General features: G+C 49.5%; 1 long non-coding RNA gene and 1 other non-coding gene across 2 annotated transcripts in view; one reads left to right on the top strand and one right to left on the bottom strand.

The window, feature by feature from the left end:
* LOC114805423 overlaps window positions 1-17446 on the top strand; it is a 98635-nt gene extending 81189 nt beyond the window's left edge. Inside the window, exons 2-5 of the long non-coding RNA XR_003753401.1 lie at window positions 5528-5585; window positions 14579-14691; window positions 15713-15938; window positions 17369-17446. This is a non-coding gene — a long non-coding RNA (uncharacterized LOC114805423). The remainder of the gene's footprint in view (window positions 1-5527; window positions 5586-14578; window positions 14692-15712; window positions 15939-17368) is intronic.
* Window positions 15261-15398, bottom strand: LOC114805508. The gene has a single exon (XR_003753482.1). It is a non-coding gene; the product is annotated as a small nucleolar RNA SNORA7 (small nucleolar RNA).
* Window positions 17447-18146: the final 700 nt, after the last annotated feature.

Here is an 18146-nt window from a genome sequence, read left to right as displayed (position 1 = left end):
GCTGCCGATGTTGTTTTAAATTGGCCTTAATGAGACTTCCACAAGCTCTGTGTTTTGTAGTTACTGTATGTTTACATGCTATTTACGGGCTGGGGGCCGGGGGCCCGGTGGTGCAATGGCTAGAAACAGGAGCAACGCTGTTTGTGGCCGGACCATTGATTTGTGACCAAGCAAGAACCAGCTGGAGCCCCCAAACTGATGGATGGGCTGGGCAAGATGTTTGCCAGTAAGCATGGGTGGCGAGGACCGGAGCGGGTGGCTTATTGGCGCTATAGTCCGGCTTTAGCGGCAGCACTGCCTAGGAGGTAGAACCCGGGCCTAGGTATCGAAGGACCTGGGTTCTGATCCCGGCTCCGCTACTTGTCTGTTATGTGATCTTGGGAAAGTCACTTCACTTCTCTGTGCCTCAGTTACCTCATCTGAAAAGTGAGGATTAAGGCTGTGAGCCCCATGAGGGACAGGGACTATGTCCCACCAGATTAGCTTGTATGTACCCCAGCACTTAGTACAGTGCCTGGCACATAATAAGGGCTTAACAAATACCATTAAACAAAATTGCACCCCTGCTACATGAACTCACACAAGGCTCCCACGTGCCCTTTGCCAGACGTGGCACCCCTACCCGCAGATTTGCTAGTTCCTCCCACCCGTTCCTCACCCACATTCTAGCACCCAAGCACTGTGCTAAGCAGTGCCGGTACCCAAATAAATCACCAGTGATCCAACCCATTCTCCAACTCAGGTTCTCGGTCCTCGAGTCTTCCTGTCACCCTGGATGGGGTGGGGGCTAGGCCTGCCCCTTGTCTCCGACAGCACACGCTTACTCTGGACCGAGCACTGCACTATGTAATACTGATATCCGTGCGGACTGTTGGTTATCTGCCTGGACTCCCCGTTTAGATCAGTCGCTCCGTGGGGTGGGCTCAGTGTCGAGTCCATCAATGTGTAACCTAAAGACTTAGTGGAGTGTGTCCCAAACTGCAGGCTTGCTGACTGACTGACATCGAGCGACTGATGGGGTAGGGAAATCTCCCAACCAAACTCTCACAGCCCCTTTCGGCTATTCTACAAACTAGCGTTTAGAGCTCTGTCAGCAATTACATACCTTTGCGGTTTGGGAGATGCCTATTTGATATTTGCAATAATTGTAATAATTGTAGTCTTTGTTCAATTCTTACTGTGTTACAAGCCCTGCACTAAGTGCTGGGGTAGAGAAAAGATTATCAGGTTGGACTCAGTCCCTGTCCCACATGGGGCACACGGTTAATAGTCTTTAAAATATTTGCAATAAGTAGAAACCTGAGTGCTTTTCAAAGAAATCATCCTCCCATTTTCAAACAAATTACCACGCTTGACCACACACCTCATGTGAAAATGTGAATTACCTGATTATAAATGATTAATGGATCCGCAGCACCGTCTCGGCAGGCACCTCGTTTGCCTCTTTACCGTCTCCAGCCCGTCACTCTCGCCTCTCCCCGTGCTGGGAGGTACATCCCCGCTCAAGTCCACTGATCTTGCCCCCCTTCCTCCCACAGCCCTCAGATGTAGAGTCAGTTATAATTTATGTACTGAATTGATCGCCTGCTCTATTCTTTATCACTGGAATCTTCGGTCTTGCTCTTTTACCCAGTGTATATTTGGTCATCTGCTCCCGCTTGGCTCCCCGTTTGAGCGTAAACTCCTCAGAGCAGGGACTTCACTTTAATAAAGCAGTGCGGTCTGGTGGAAAGGGCGTGGGCCTCAGCGTCAGGGGACTTGAGTTCTAACGCCAGCTCTGCCATCTGCCTGATGTGAGACCTCGGGCAAGTCCCTTAACTTCTCTGGAACTCGGTTTCCTCATCTGTGAAATGGGAACCAAATGCCTGTTCTCACAGTCCACTGTCCACCTGGGGCTAAGTTCAAAGCGGCAGGGAGGATGGGTATCGAGGGCCCATTTTCAGCTGAGGAAACCGAGGCCCAGAGAAGTTAAGGGGCTTGCCCAAGATTACCCAGCAGGCAGGTGGTAGAGCTGGGATTAGAAGCCTGGCTTCTCCGTCGTCTTCTTCTTCTTCTTTTGCTTTTGTCGAATGTTGCCGAGCCCCTGCAGCTGGTGGCATCTGATAAATGTTGATGATGACGATGCCAAGACTCAGCAGGTTTACATTCCAACAACAGTGGGTTCTAAAGTGCTCGTCTAGAACTTGTATTTTAAAAATCTTTAATGACCACAGTCCTCATGGCAGCAAAAGCAGAGTATTACAGAACCTTGGATTTCCCAGCATCTTTTCTTACGGCCCTTTCTTAAGGCCTCCGCCAGCTTCCTCAAAACACTCCTGACTTGTTTATTGAAATCTAGGGTCCTTTGCTTGGCTCTCTTAGCCCTGACCATGCTAGGGAGACAAGGCCCTCCTGCAGAGGGCAGTGTACGCTCTCCAGGCTAATTACATTCCAGCCGGACTTCATCAGTCATCCCACCCTGTAAGGCACGTTACCGGTGCTTCTCTGCCCACACAAAATAGGACATTCCCCCTACTTATAAATTAAGTTGGATAACTTGTCCCTTGGAAAAGTGCTTCTGTCACCGGAGAACATGTGGTTGAGAATGTGCGGAAGTTGGCCAAGTTTCAGCTCTTCTGCAGTAATCTATCGTATTTATTGAGCGTCTGCCGTGTGCAAAGCGCTGCACTAAGCTCTCGGGAGAGTACAGCGTAACAGAGTCGGTAGGCGCATTCCATGTCCACAACAAGCTTGCGGTCTAGAGGGGGAGATGGACGTTAATATAAATAAATCAATTATGGATCTGGATATAAGCGCTGTGGGTCTGAGGGAGGGGGAGAAAGGAAGAAAGATCGGGGGGGGGGTGCAGAAGGGAGTACGAGAGGAGAAGACGAGGGCTTAGGGAAGGTCTCTTGGAGGAGATGTGCCTTCAATAAGGCTTTGAAGGTGGGAGGGTGATTGTCGGATATGAAGAGAGAGGGTGTTCTGGGTCCAGAGGACGTGGGTGAGAGGTTGTTGGTGGTGAAATAGACAAGATCGAGGTCCTCCGAGTAGGTTGGCATTAGAGGAGCAAGGTGTGTGGGCTGAGTTTGTGCAGGCTGTTCATACATTGTATGTCCTATATAACTGCCCTCAGGGCTGTGCGGGTGATACTGCCCTCTGTCTTAGGGCCATTTGAAAGAGCAGCGTCAGGGAACTAGATATAGGGGGAGTGATTTTGAGGAAAAAGAAGGTTCGATCCGGCTGCCCTTTATGGGGGTGGCTTTTGGCGGGGGCTGTGGCGGTTTCTGCAGCCGGGTGTGTGTGCATTCCCTGCCCCCAGTACGCACATGCTTAGCCCAAAGATTGGGGCTTCTTCCCCCAAGTCCCTGTCTTTAAATGGGTGTGTACATGTGGGTTCGTGCACGTGAGATATGAGTAGGCTGTTGCATAGGGTTTTGTGACTTGTAACAGATGTAAAGCCTTCCTATTTTCAGTGGGTGCTGTATGTGGGTTGTTCTTTCTTGAACTGATTTGGTGACATTTTGTGCAAGCTTCTGTATGGTTCCTTGTTCAGAACAGGCTTGCTTGGGGGCCTTTTTTCTCTTTGATTTCTCTCTCTGTGTCCCATTCCCTTCATTACCCCTCGGCATGCTTGCTTCTCTCTCTCTCTCTCTCTCTCTCTCTTTCTTTCCCTCCTTTATCTCCACTGCAATACCCTCTCCCTTGCCTGTGCTTGGCCCCCAAACCCACTTCCACCCCATCACCTCTGTCCCAGGTGTGCTGGCTTTACTCTTTGGAACCCTAAACCTGACCTCACCCTATTGCCCAGATGCTTTGCAGCCTTTACAACTGAGGAACCCCAAAGCCCCCATTGAGGGCAGTGGGGGAGGATGGGCCTATAGAGGGAGGAAAAAAACACAGTTTAAGTGGCTTAGTGGAAAGAGTACAGTACTGGGAGTCAGGAGGCCTGGGTTCTAATCTTGGCTCTGCCACTGGCCTGCTACGTAACCTTGGGCAAGTCACTTAGCTTCTTTGTGCCTCAGTTTCCTCGTCCGTGAAATAGGGATAGAATACCTGTTGATACGATCGATTGACTGTTCTCCCTCCCTATTAGACTGTGGGCAGGGAATGTGTCTGCCAACTCTGCTATATCATACTCTCCCAAACGCTTAATACAGTGCTATGAACACAATAAGCACTCAAAAAATATGATTAATTGATGGTGAGCCCTTGGTGGGACAGAGACTATGTCTAATCTGACTGTATTGTGCCTAAATTTAGTGTTTAGCACAGTTCTTGGCACATAGGAAGTGCTTAAGTACTATTATATTATTATTACTACTAATAATAATGACTTGGTGCCAGGCCAGTGGCAACAGGATGCCCCTGCCAGCCCATGGTGAACAGGCAAAAGTTGCCCTCTGTGTCTCTGCTCTCCAAGCGGGTAGTTTGTTAGGCAGGGCTGGCACGGGCTGGGCTCTAAACCAATCCAGGGTGTTCTCCTGGGCCCAGGAGTCATTTGTGTTTTCTACCACCCCTGCCGGCATCGGCTAGTCCCTGATGCCAATGTTCCCTTTGCAGCTTGGGCCCCCTGGGCGGACTTAGGCCCTGCAAAAATCTTTCCAGGAAGCATTCCCAGAGGGAGGAGCCAGCAGGGCTGCCCCCAGTCCCACAGAGAAGGCGCTTCACCTCGTTACATGGATCAGCTGGGGGATGGTGTTTTTTTTAGCCCAACCGAGGGAGAGGATCTCTGGTCCAAGTGCCCTCTCGCAAAGCCGAGGGCACGGCCAGGTGAATCAAAGGCTCCCCGCTGTCTGCTGTGGCTGAGTGGCACATATGCACCTCTGGGGAAATGAGGAGCAAGACCTATCGGCCAGATCCTGGGACCGAAGCGAGCCAGGGAGGGAAAAGGGACGGATGGAGGAAGGCTGGTAGGACTTTGTGGCCCATCTCTCGGGGAAACGTCCGTTGTGGGGAACCTTTTGGTTCCACCTGTCATCGTAGTGGTAGTAAAGATATTTATTGAGTGCTGGGCATAGCAATTTATTTATAGGTGGACCTAGCAAAATAAATAATTGAAAAAGCATATAGGGAAGCACTAACGACGGGGATGGATGAAAGGGGAAGTGCCAGGGATGACTGGATTTGGACCAGACAGATTGACGGACACCTCGAGTTTCCCTACTGACTGCTCACAGGGTCTAGACCGCGGGCCTTGGTAGAAAGAGCAGCACGGCCCCAGCTATCCTGGGTAGCTGCTGCCCACTGGGGGCATTAGCAGGCCAACCAGTGTCCACATCTGCAGGGGCTGAGCTCAGTGGACTTGTGCAGATCTGCGATACCGTGCCTGATGTCACCGGGGGTTGGCTCCCGTCTCCTTTGAGAATGAGGCTGGAAATGGGGGGCTCAAAGAAAAGTATGGGCATCTCCCCTTGTACCTCGGTGACCCTTGGCTTTGGGGCTGGCGCAATTTTGGCCTCGGGATGCTCTGGGGCTTGGGACTGGAGAGGAGCACATCAGGGTGGTCGCCCCGCTGTGCTGACGATGCCATTGCTGTCTCTTCCAGGAAGCCAACTCTAGGAATGAGGCTACGACTGATAGGACCACCAGAGATGGGATGCGAGGTAGGGATCCGCCTCAGTGTGTGATATCAGAGGGGTGTGTGTGGGAGGTGAGTGGGGGTGGGAGAGAGAGGGGGCAAGCAGTTTTGGAGAATAGGGCTGGGGAGGGGAGAAAATGGGGATAGCTAAAATTTGCAAGTGCCCACACCAAGTTAGAAGCAAAGCCCATGGTAACTGGGACCTGCCTGACAGGGAATGCAATTGCTCTGGTCGAGGTTTAGGGGATCCACGTCATCACTCGAAGCTACACAGTGGGGGCACATTCATTCAGCTGTATTTATTGAGCACTTATGGTGCGCAGAGCACTGTACTAAGCGCTTGGGAGAGTACAGTAAAACAATAAATAGACAGTTACCTGCCCACAAAGAAAGAGTGTAGAGGAGGACTTGGTGGTATGCAGGGAAGCTGTTGCCTAATGGGACAGCGTCATAGGGAGCGGGAAGATGTTGCCAACAGCTGCAGCTGTCCCCAGTGACTGGCCCTGCCCACCTATGGGAGGGGAAGGGTGAGCGGTTTGTTCTCCAGGGATTTCCCTCAAGGAGAAAGCCCAGGCAGATCGGTTCCTTCCTAAAGTGGATAGTCTTAAAAAAGAGGATTGTTTGGTCTGATTTATTTAGTGGGAGGAAGTGTTGGCCTAGGACTCGTGCAGCCCCGGTTTTGGTTCCGAAACTGCCACCGGCGTGCTGGGCTACTATGGTAGAGTCACTCAACCTCTCTGTTCTAATCAATCCCTTCTGGGTCCCAGGATCTTTGCAAAGAGGGTGGATTCTTTCGCAAACATGTTTGCAAAGCATTTGGCCTAAAATGCTATTGTTTGCTCAACAGATGAATGGATTAAGTGTTTTCTGCTGCCTGGGCTCTGCACTTTTTAAATGGAAAATTGCAAAAGGCCAAGTTGATGGGACATTAGAGGAGCTGGACTCTGTTTCCTAAACAAGCCTCTCTCAAGTTATGCCAGGCATAGTTGTTTGAAACCCTTTGAATCTCAGGAGTGCCTGAACTTTGAGAAAAATCTGAAGTAATCTTTAAAAGTAAATAGTGAGACAAAATTTCAGACCCTTTAAAGTTATACAGATTTAGAGTGTTGTCACTATTAATGGCATGAAAGATGTCTAAATAGTCACCTGGAAGATCTGGTCACGAGAAGGCAGCAACCCTGGAATCCAATAAAATAATAAACTGAGTTGAATGAGACTCGAAAGCTGATTGGATTTCCTGATTACGAAGCTGCATCCTAGAATTTTTCCCCAGAGGACAGGGCATCGGTCCAGTTCTGCTTTGCAGAATCCCTGTTGGTTTCACAGATTCCTGTGGCTATCTGCTCTTCCCCCAGTTTGCAAGCAATTCTCAAGGTTGGGAGAGGTTAGAGCTGGAAAATGAGAACAAAAGGGCACAAGGAATGAGTGTTTTGTTGTTTTTTATGCTATTTGTTAAGTGTTTACTATGTCCCAGGCACTGTACTGACCAGCACTGGGGTAGATTCAAATTAATCAGATTGGACACAGTCATTGTCCCACATGGTGCTCACAGTCTCAATCCCCATTTGACAATGAGAGAACTGAGGCACAGAGAAGTGAAATAGCTTGCCCAAGATCACACAAGTGGCAGAGCTGGTGTTAGAACCCAGGCCCTCCTGACTCCGGGCCCACGCTCTATCCTCTAGGATATGCTGCTTCTCATTTCCGGCTGCGATTCTCTGGGCCAGCAGGAAAGAGATGTACATTGGCCACCGTGGACAGTCCTCCTAGCCCCCAGGAGAGGATGTTGTGGTTGCTTTTGTAAAAACTGCTGCCTGTAGCCATGTCACAGGAACAAGTCACCCAGCTGAGATGATTTCTTCTGAAGCGGCTGTACCTCTGGCCACCCACAATCTCCTTATGAACTTATCTGTGCTCTCTTTGCATTTCTTCAATTATTAGTAATAAAAGTAATAATTGTATTTGTTAGGTGTTGACTATATAGCAACTGTGGCTGATTTCTGGGGTTTATTCAGTAAAATCAGAGCAGACAATGCCTGTCCCACATGAGACCCACAGTCTGAGGGGAAGCAGAGAGCAGATTTCTTCTCCCCATTTTATAGATGTGGAAACTGAGGCCCAGTGGAATGAGATGACTTCCCCGGGGTCACATAAAAGGCAGGGAGTGGAACCAGGATTAGAACCCAGACTTCCTGGTTCCAGTCCTGAGCTCTTTCCAATGATGCTTTACCAAAATAACAACCCTTTGAAAAGAAGGTTTTCTTCTCTGTAGTCTCTCTCTAGACCACTATCTCCACTCACATGCCCTCATTCTACTTGGGGCATATGTGCTACCGTTATGTCTTTGTGTGTGAGTATACAAGTTGCTTAGGTTAAGTGGAAGCATTGGCAGTGCGGGGAGGGGGGTGAATAGAATGGGGAGTTTAGAGATTAATCAGGGATGGTATTCCGGGAAAATTTCTTCTTTCAGCTTCTAATGCATCTTACTTTGGGGCCAATTACAACAAGCAGGGTAACGGTAAAACGCTTAACCCTCACCAAGTTATAAGGCGTAAATCATTTGCAGATGCAATTGTCTGACATTCCTTTTTCTGATCATTAGTCCCCTGGCAATTTTTTTCTCTATCTGTTATTATCTAATAAAGCTTCTCGAAGTTTTATGGATAGCACATCATTTTGCTTTGGTTTTATGGATCCTACATGTTTGTGCTTCCTCGGGCCCAGTCTGGCGAGAAGTCAGTTTCATGAATAGATTGTCTCTCAGAGGCCTCATTGCGTTTGATCCCAGGAATGAATTCCTTTCATCCCAGGAGCGCAGACAAGATCAGGTTGGGGGCAGTATTCCCTTTATTTTAGTATCTGCAGCACAGCAAACCTAAGTGATTTATCTTGGATCGACTAGTGAGATTCGCCCCAGATTAATAGGTGGTGGAGCAACAGAGATAAATTCAGGTTTCCTTGACTCCAGGCCCAGGTCCTCTTCTGCCTCAGTGCAGTCCTTGGGAGAAAGCTCCCCCAGGCCCCTAATGAGTTATAGATGAAAAATGGCACCTATTCTCCTCTAATCTCTGAGAAATCTTTTTGGCAAATGAATCCTAAACTGTGGTTAACCAAAAGTTGTCCCTCGATACAGAATTATATTTCATGTTGTAGGCAGAAGAGAATCTTGAAATCCAATTCAGAAAATCCTGAAGACAAGGCTGTAAAGGGGGGGAAAAAGATGATGCAGATTCTCAAATAGCATAGTCCAAAGAAACCGTTGCCATTTGCCCCTCTGTTGCTGAAACTGAACTGGATTTTCAGTATGTGTAACTGTACGTTTAGCATAAAAGCATCGTTTTTTGAGTAAAAAAGCAGCTACCAAAAAAAATCCCCAAGAGTAGGATTTGGCTTGAATTTCTTTCCCTGGGGGGATCAGGCGAGGGAGTGCGGTTGGCTGCTTCCAACCCATCACTGCTCCGGCAAAAGGAATCACACGCCCATCCTATTGGTCATGTGAAATACCTTTCTCCTTTGCCCTTCCCTAAACTAAAGACCTAGAAAGTGTAGGCAGTCAGTGGTCAGTATCAGCTTGCAGCCTCGATGTTATCCCTGACTCCACCCTCTCTTGCCACCCTTACATCCTGTCTGCCGCCAAATCCTGTCGGTTCTTCCTCCATAACGTTTCCAGAGTCCGTCCCTGCCCCTCCATTCAGGCACTTGTCATAGCCGGCTAGACTGTTCATCAACTTCCTCGCTGAACTCACTGCCTCCAGTCTCTCTCCTCTCCGTGCTTCACTCTGCTGCCCAGATCATTTAAAACAAATATTCTGCACACATCTCCCCACTCCTCAAGCTTCCAGTGGTTTACCCATTCTTCTGTGTCAAGCAGAAACTCCTGATCATCAGCTTTAAAGCACTCAATTAATTCTCTCCTTCCTACCCACTCCTCTCTCCCATATCACCCTGGCTCACATTCTTGGGTCTGCTCAACAACCTACTCCCTGTGCCTTGTTTTCATTTTCTGTCTTTTTTTTTTTTAGGTATTTGTAAAGTGCTTACTATGTGCTGGGCACTGTACTAATGCTGGGGTAGATACACGCTAATCAGGTAGGACGCAGTCTGTGTCCCACATGGAGCTCACTGTCTTATTTTCCATTTTACGGAGAAGTGAAGTGATTTTCCCTGGGTCACACAGCAGACAAGCAGCAGAGCAGGGATTAGAATACAGGTCTTCTGACTCCCTGGCCCGGGCTGTTTCTACTAGGCCACGCTGCTTCTCTTTTGCTACTGACATCTTGCTATCACCCTCCCCCATGCCTGAAACTCCTTACCTAATCAAATCTGACAAACCACAGTGAGCCCCATCTTCAAAGCCCTTCTGAGACACCATCTCCAGGGAGCCTTCCTGGACTAATCTCCCCTCTCCCCACTTTGTATTCCCCAGGTGCTACCTTGGGCCTTCTGCACCACCTAAATCCGTAAGTTACCACAAGCTCCACGGCTGTTCTGTTGAAGTCTTATATTCTATTTTTCACCACTCCCATGTGTAATTTATTTGTCTCTGCCCCCCCGCCAGGCTGTCGACCCCTTGAAGACACGGGGATCTTGTCTTCTAACTTTTACACTCTCCCCAGTGCTCTGTACGGTGCCCTGCACCAGGTAAGCATTCAGCAAATATTACTGATGCTGAAAGGAGAACAGTGCTTCTCAACAGCAGCCTTGGTATCGGAGCGAGTTTCCCATCTGAGATTTGGGTTTGGAGGGCCCTGGGCTGGATGGTCTTGGTTTTCCTCTTTCTCCTTTCGATCCGTGGTCCCGGAGGGAGCGGGGATTGATCGTTCTGACTCGTCAGTTGCGATCCCGGTAGGTGTGTGTTTCCACCCCCAGGGGACCACGTCCAGCCCCTCTCAATCCATCAGAGGTATTTATCGAGTACCGACTGTGTGCGGTGCACCACACTAAGTGCTTGGGAAAGTAAATACAGTAGAGTCGGTAGACACGATCCCTGCCTCAAGGAGCAAACTGAACTTTGCAGACAAGGAGTTGGATGGTCTGAGCGACCTGTTCAACCCTCTGACCGCTTCATTAGAGGCACCGGGACCGCTCCTGAATGTGCTCATCTCCTCCTGCCGAGAGGAGAACCAAGCCACCGCTCTCGTGACCCACATTAGCTTTCCAATTACGGGCTGGTTATAGAGTTACAATACTCACTGCCCATGAAGGATGGGTGACCTCGGTGAGCAATTTCCTCCACAGAAGGGAAATGCATTCATCTTTTCTAGATGGTTGGAACCGGGAGGACCAAAGACTCTGACAGGAATTGATTAATTAGCAAGAATGAGAGGCAGGCTGAGAACTCTAGACAGTTTGGTAATGGATGATGAAAAAGAAGGAGAGGTGATTCAGTCTGTTCTAATTAGAGGAAAGTGGCGAGCACAGACGTGCCATCAATCTTGAGGAGAACCTGTGCGTCTGCCTCCTGGTTGGCTTTGTTGCTCCTAGTGGGAGGGAGGTCAGAGGTGACCCTTTCCTTCTCAGGGCCGCGAAGGTGGAGCCCTTCAAACCCGGTCCTCCCTTCTTCTGGGACTGGGCCTCTTCCAACCCGGGCAGCCCTGGGCTGAGGAGGAGATGCTTCCGGCGGTCAGATGGTGTAGAGAGACTGGAAGGAAAACGGTTTGCGTCCACCGCCCTGTGGAGTCTCTGAGGAGAAGCAGAGATTCGGGGATCTGGAGCAGGTCGCGGGGACTCGTGGGTCTGATTTCCTTTCTCCGTTCGGAACAGGGTATCCAAAGCCAAGCTAGTTCCAGGGCATTCTTGAAAAGAGATGCTACAATCGAAGCTGCCCTGAAACCGTCCCCTGCGGCTAACGCTTCCCCATCCTCTTCCCCAAACTCACCCGAGAAAAGTCCTGGCACTTGAGAGGGGATTGGGTCTTGCTGGATTTTACCGTGGATAAAGTGCTAGGTGTTTCCTCTTGCTCCCCTCAACTGTCCTGTCCCTCATCGCCAGCCTTTCACCAGCCCCGGGAGGCCCTGGAAGGAGAGCCGGGCGGGGCCGGGTTAAGAAGCAGCATGGTGTAGCGGCTAGAGCACGGGCATGGGAACCCGAAGGTCATGGGCTCTGATCCTGGTTCTGCCACTTGTCTGGCTGTGTGACCTCGGGCAAGTCACTTCACTGCTCTGTGCCTCAGTTACCTCATCTGTAAAATGGGGGTTGAGACTGAGAGCCCAGTGTGGGACAGGGACTGTGTCCAACCCAATTTGCTTGAATCCACCCCAGCGCTTAGTTCAGTGCCTGGCACACAGTAAGCGCTTAACAAACACCACAATTATTAATTATTATTATTAAAATGGGAATCTAGCCATCACCTTCAGGAGCCGCACAACTTACTGAGTGCTTACCTCATGCCGAGTACTGTACCGGGTGTTACGGAGAGGATACAGTCGAGTTGGTGAGACGCGACCCCCGCCCGCAAAGAATTCACAGTTTAGAGAAGGGCAGAGGGGGCTGCCACTCTGGGGCCGTGTCCTGTCAGCCTTTGCAATCACACACGTCCTCTGGGGCGGATCCTCCGAGAGAGCCGTCTCTTAGCTGTCTCTTCCATTTCAAACAGGGTACACCATCTCTGTCTCTGGGTAGCAAAATTAAGGGCTCTCAGTTTCCTGTCTTCCAACTTGAGCAGTCAGGCGATTGTTTTGACTCCAAACCTTTACCTTCTGGAAATAGAAATGGAAGTCTTTCACAGGCGGGAGTGCGATCTAATGGAAAGAGCCTGGGAGTGGGGAGATCCGAGTTCTAATACCGACCCTGCCACCTACCCAATGTGTGACTTTGAGCAAGTCCCCGCGCCTCTCTGAGCCTCAGTTTCCTCGTCTGAAACTGGGGATGAGATCCCCTGCCCTCCTGCTTTCTGAGACAGTGAGCTTCATATGGAATAGGGACCACGCCCAGTGCACTCGGAACATAGTAAATACTTAATAAGTGCCATTATTATTATTTTTTATATAAATTTTTAAAAGGATTAAGTAAATGCAGTTTGAGACATAAAAGGAGAACACAGCTGTAATGGAATCCCATCTTTCCCCCTGCTGTAGCTCTCTCATCTCGGTTGTGTACTTCTGCCGAGGCGGGAAAGCAGCCGGAACATAAAGAAACAGGGCCGAGGGGGCAGGGAGGTGGCCGGAAGCGTGTGGCGGTCGGGGCCGAGAGGGCAGAGAGTTGGCCGGCCGCCCGTACAGCGTGCTGTTCTGAAGGAAAGGTTTGAGGGGAAACCTCAAGTGCATCTAAACTAATTGGCTGCCTAGATGCGCTCCTCTGAGAGTTCGCTTTCTCCTCCCAAGTGCTGTTTAGGCTGATTTCCGGTGCCGTGTCTATCACCTGCTTGGGCTGGATAATAATGGTATAATAGTAATGATAATGGTATCTGTTAAGTGCTTACTATGTGCCAGGCACTGTACCGAGCAAATCAGGAGCTAAGCAAATCAGGTTGGACGGTCCCTATCGTTTAGACTGTGAGCCCGTCATCGGGCAGGGATCGTCTCTGATACCGACTTGTACATTCCAAACGCTTAGTCCAGTGCTCTGCACATAGCGCTCAATAGATACTATTGAACGAATGAATGAATCCCACACTGGGCTCACAGTCTCAATCCCCATTTTACGGATGAAGTAACCGAGGCACAGGGAAGCGAAGCGACTTGCCCCTGGTCACCCAGCGGACAAGTGGAGGAGCTGGAATTAGAGCCCCTGACCTTCTGACTCCCAGGCCCGTGTTGCTTCCGTCTATCAGCCGGTCCGGCTGGTCGGAGGTGGCGGCCAGTGGCCGTTGGGACCGGTCACCGGTGGGATGAGTCCCGCAGGCCGATCTGGGAGGCCCTCTGGTGGGTGGAGAGGAAAATGTGCCCCACGGGCCAGGCCGAATGGCCTGAGGCACAGCATCCCCGGCCGGGCCGCTTCTGCCTGACCGTGGACCCCGGCTCCGTGGGCCGGATGCGCACCGTGGGCCCCGGGAGGGAGGAGATGCCACCTCCTCGCCCCAAGGCCCCCACCCTAAGCCAGGGACCACTGTAGAAGTCCGGTCTCCCTCTCGGCCTTTGGCACAAACCGGCGTCACGGGCTCTGGGGGATGAAAAGCGACCTGTTCTCCTGAGGGGAGACAGAGGGAAAGGTCAGAGGTCAGATGCTGATTTTGCAGGGTTTCGGGTGGTGCGGTGAACTGGGCACTTGGGAAGAGCATGGTAAAGAAGTGACAGGTTCCCTGGCCTCAAAGGGCTTTAACTCTGTGGGGGGAGAGAAACACAAAAATATTTACAACTGAAGTGGTCAAACTAAATGGCAGCATATATACATATATATATATGTATACACACGCACATATATGTTCCCATTTATACATATTTATGTGTGTATAGTGCGTGGTCTCATTTTTATGCACCGGGGAGGGTATTACGTCGGTGACGTGGCTCAGGGTACTGGCATATCCACGGGGAAGGAGCTGGAATTTTCGGTAGGATCTGAATGTGGAGAGTGCTGTGGCGGATAGGCATATTCATAATGTAATTCCCGAACCACCGTCTCGAAGACTTTCTGGTCAACGGGGCCGGAAGACACCTTAGGAGGTCACTTCAGCTGTACCCCGAGTCTCGTCCTCCCAAGGCTAGAGCCGAAGCTCATCACTTGACCTTTCTTCCTCCAACGTAAAGGAGGATAAAACATCCCAATTGTTGAATTCTCAGAAGCGGGGAATTATCTCATGCCCTTGTTGGTTTAGAAAGAAACCGAAGGCCTCAGGATTTAATTTGGAACTTTGTTATTACATTCTCCGGACCAAATCAATTCACTTCTTCCTGTATGGCCTTCAGTTGGTGACATTTTCAGCCATTAACTCCTGGGCACTTTTTGTTCTAAGTACCTCTTAAATACGGACAAGGTTTAACCTAATGTTTAGAGTTATTCTGGGGAGGAACAGAAACAACTTTAGTGGATGCTTTTGAAAGCCAAGTCATAACCGAAGAAAATAATGTCTCTTCTCTCTAGGTGGATAGGGTGAATACCCGAATGTCTACAAAGGTTGATCGCACACCGCCCAATCTGGGGAGTCCAAACCCTTCTCACCCACAGAACACAAAGTTAACCCCAAGGATGGTCAGGTAATGTCTAAAACATAACTCCAGAAAAATCAGACGATCCAAAATCAAACTTCAACTCCAGACAGGGATGGAGAAGGCAGACAAAATGACAGGGAAAAGCCCACAGGATCCCTCCTTCCTCTGGCCTGGCAGTCCCTCCCACTTCCTATCTGATAGTCTGTCACTCTCCCACCTTTGAAACCCACCTGAAATCACAGCTTCTCCAAGAGGGCTTCCCTGACTAAGCCCTCATTTGCTTATTTACCCATACGTCCCCCAACCCCCGCTCTGTGTCACCTATGCACTTGGCTGTGTACCCTTTAAGCGATTTGCTACTTCTTCCCCCAGAACCACTGCACTTACGAACAGATCCTTGCCTTATGACGTCGAATCGTTTCCGACCCATAGCGACACCGACGACACATCTCCGAGCTCCCCGCTCTCCATCTGCAATCGTTCTGGTAGTGGATCCAGTTTTTTCTCGGCAAAAACCTGGAAGTGGTCTACCATTGCCTCCTTCCGCACAGTAAATTTGAGTCTCGCCCTCGACTCTCTCCCAGGCCACTGCTGCCCAGCATGGATGAGTTTTGACTTGTAGCAGATTGCCTTCCACTCGCTAGCCACTGGCCAAACTAGGAACGGAATGGCTATGTCTCTGCTTGGCTCTCCCTCCCTTAGCCGAGACTGGTAGAGTATTGGAAACGCTCCAGGTGCGACCCTGAGCGGGGGGGGGGGGAACAGGTTCTTATGTTCTGCTATTTCCCTTACCCCTAAACTATTTTAATGTCTGTCTCCCGGTATAGACTATATACTCCTTGTGGGCAGAGACTGTGTCTACCAAGTCTGAGGTGTACTTTTCCGAGTGTTTAGCAAGGTACTCTGCACTCAATAAATACCATCGACTGAATGACTGAGGATACGATTTTTGGAACTAATAGGGATTGAAGCCGAGAATTTGGGTAACTGAATAAAACGGGGTTTGGCTATAGGGCAGGTTGCCTAACTCGGTTGACCCTTTTGCTCCTCTTTGATTGTTTTCCAGATTTGTTTCAGCTTGGACCCCAGATTCATCCAGTCGGCTTTCCGCCGCTGCGACGGCAGGTTAGGAGGGGAATTCCCAGCACGGACCAAGTCCCCGCCCCTGCAGAGGGTACAAAAAGCAAGCCTGATTGACCGCATAAGAAACAGAAGAGTAGTCCCTGGAAAAGGCTTGCCCTGACAGTGTCACTGATGGGAGACCAAGTCCCTGAAAAAGGCTCTTCTCTCAGGTAAGAACAAAGTTTCTCCAGGATTTATGAATCCCTGGGAAGGTGCAAACCTAGTTGATGTTTCCATGTCGACATTACTTTCCCTATCATACCCTCCAAGCGAGCACCTAATTCTACTCTCATTATATTAATAATAATGATGATGGTATTTGTTAAGCACTTACTAGGTGCCAAGCACTAATTCTTCCACAAATAGCAAACACGGTTTTCAGCAATGTAGGTGGGACTTTCTGTATTCTGAGCTGGGGCAGGGTGTCTCAGAAGAGAAGGTCTAGTCCTCTAGCCTATATGGCGGCCAAAACACCGATTGCCTACTGCTATTGTCTCTCTTTATTGCTGAATTGTACTTCCCAAGCGCTTAGTACAGTGCTCTGCACACAGTAAGTGCTCATTAGATACGATTGATTGAATGAATAATGATGATTGTGGTATTTAAGTGCTTATTATGTGCCAAGCACTGAGGTAGATACAATATAATTCAATTCATAGAGTCCCTGTCCCACTGGAGGCTCACTGTCTAGGTAGTAAGGGAGAAGAGACATTTAACCCCATTTTAAAGGTGAGGAGATTGATATATACAGATAAGTTAAATGACTTCCCCAAGGTCACACAGCAGGCAAGTGGCAGAGGCAGGATTACCAGTCAATCAGTGGCATTTATGGAGTGCTGACTAGATGCCAAGCACTCTGGAGAGTACAACACAAGAGTGGTAGACACGGTCCCTCCCTTCAAGGAGTTTACAGCCTAGATTAGAAATCACATCTCCTGACTCCCAGCCCTGCGCTTTTTTTTTCCACCAGGCTACACTGCTTCCTGTGCCCTTGCTATGAGGTAAGGACTTAGTCACTGGCAGCTCAGTGCAGCGGGTCCAGCCCATTTTTGGACGTTACATTAATCCTGGTTGAGGTTTTGTCCACTGGACTCTGCCAATGAATGCTTGCAGATAAGGATATGGGCGGAGGCTCAGACTGGCTGCCTTCTTCTAATTCCCACTTCCCCAGGTCAAGCGGAGCAGTGCTGCTGGGTTTTGTCATCGTCGTTTCACTTTTAATGGTATTTTATAAGCGCTAACCGTGTGTGAGGCACTGAACTCGGTACTGTGGTAGATGGAAGATAACCAGGTTGGACACAGTCCTCGTCTTTCATAGGGCTCTCGGTCTTAAACTCCATTTTATAGAGGAGGTAACCGAGGCAGGGAGAAGTGAAGTAACTTGCTCAAGGTCAGAGAGCAGACAAGTGGCAGAGTGGGATTAGAACCCAGGTGCACTGCTTCCCAGGCCCAAGTTCTTTCCACTAGAGGCCACGCTGTTCTAGCAGTTGGGTGGGGGGGGGCTCAGAAATTTTACCGGTGGTCTGTGATGACACTGTTGATTGATAAGCAAGCATTTGTCGTCCTCTGAATCATTTCTTGTTCTTGTTCAACTTCCCAGGCCTGCCCTTTGGACTAGCGGCAGCCAGAGATGCTCTGAAGTACGTCAGAAGGTGAGCTTTCTCATGAACGACTCTAGGGATTCAGGTATACTATGGCTTCTTATTTTGATTTGCTTTATTTTTATGCTATTTGGTAAGTGCTTACTCTGTGCCGGGCACTGTACTAAGGGCTGGGGTAGATAGAAGTTAATCAGGTTGGACACCATCTCTGTCCCATATAAGACTCACAGTCTTAATCCCCATTTTACAGATGAGATAATTGAGGCACAGAGAAGTTAAGTAACTTGCCCAGGGTCACACAGCAGACAAGTGGTGGAGCCAGTATTAGAACCCATGCTCTATTCACTAGGCCACGCTGCTTAGGGTGAGTCTCACATTCTTTCCTTGTGGGCAAGGAATGTGTTTACAAAATCTTTTGAAGTGTACGCTCCCAAGTACTTAGTACAGTGCTCTGCACACAGTCGAGGCTCAATAAATACCACTTAGATTTTCTCGCCCTCTCTTTCCTTCTCATTTTCTCTTTCTCTGTCATTCTCATGAACTCTTGTTTTCTCTCTCAAAGGCAGAACTGGGTGAAGAGGAAGTGGTAATAATACTGATGGTATCTGTTAAGCGCTTACAATGTGCCAAGCACTGTTCTAAGCACTGGGAGTGTCTCTCACTCCTTTTGTCTCTCTCACACACACACACACACACCTCCCCCCACCCCAACGTAAGTGGAAAAAGGGTCAGACAGAGAGCCCCTCATGTGGCTAAGCCAGCCTTGTGACATCCAGT

This window comes from Ornithorhynchus anatinus, chromosome 18 (assembly GCF_004115215.2).
Source record: "Ornithorhynchus anatinus isolate Pmale09 chromosome 18, mOrnAna1.pri.v4, whole genome shotgun sequence".
NCBI classification, from domain to species: domain Eukaryota; kingdom Metazoa; phylum Chordata; class Mammalia; order Monotremata; family Ornithorhynchidae; genus Ornithorhynchus; species Ornithorhynchus anatinus.
The sequence above is the reverse complement of the archived record's forward strand: the minus strand, read 5'-3'. Positions and strand labels throughout refer to the sequence as shown.